The sequence below is a fragment of the Dipodomys ordii genome, unplaced genomic scaffold, assembly GCF_000151885.1.
Source record: "Dipodomys ordii isolate 6190 unplaced genomic scaffold, Dord_2.0 Scaffold60, whole genome shotgun sequence".
Taxonomy (NCBI): Eukaryota; Metazoa; Chordata; class Mammalia; order Rodentia; family Heteromyidae; genus Dipodomys; species Dipodomys ordii.
This window is the reverse complement of record NW_012267276.1, coordinates 4,189,630-4,190,022: the sequence shown is the minus strand read 5'-3', so window position 1 is coordinate 4,190,022 and position 393 is coordinate 4,189,630. Positions and strand designations below refer to the sequence as shown.

The window sequence follows — 393 nt, the reverse complement described above, 5'->3', positions numbered from 1 at the left end:
GTCCGGAACCTCCGACACTAGCCGACCTTTAAGGTCTCTGGGTCACTCCGCCCGGACCAGTCCCGCGACTCGGAGCGGCTCCGCCCCAGAGTGAGCCCGTCACGTGACGCAGCCCAATGGGTGTGGCCCGACGTCGTGCTGGAGAGGGGAAGCTGCGTCGTCACGTCACGTGACGTCCTCCTACCAGCCAATGGGTGAGCACGGCGGCGAATTTCGAACGTGGCGGCGGTCGGCGCGGGCTGCGGAGACGTTGTCGCGGGGCGGCGGGACCCGGGTCACGGGCCGGCGCCGGCGTACGGCTTGGCGGGGGTTCCGGGCCTGTGAGGAGGACTGGAGCGACCGCCGCAGAGTAGCGCCCAAGGTACCGTTTGTGGCCGCGCCCGCGGGAGGAGA

At 70.7% G+C, this 393-nt stretch overlaps 1 protein-coding gene across 1 annotated transcript in view; it reads left to right on the top strand.

Annotated features, from left to right (window-relative positions):
- Window positions 1–227: 227 nt before the first annotated feature.
- The window catches only part of Sgol1 (shugoshin-like 1 (S. pombe)), a 16,829-nt gene continuing 16,663 nt past the window's right edge, over window positions 228–393 (top strand). Inside the window, exon 1 of the mRNA XM_013022131.1 lies at window positions 228–361. The gene's annotated coding sequence lies outside the window, so the exon portion shown is untranslated. The remainder of the gene's footprint in view (window positions 362–393) is intronic.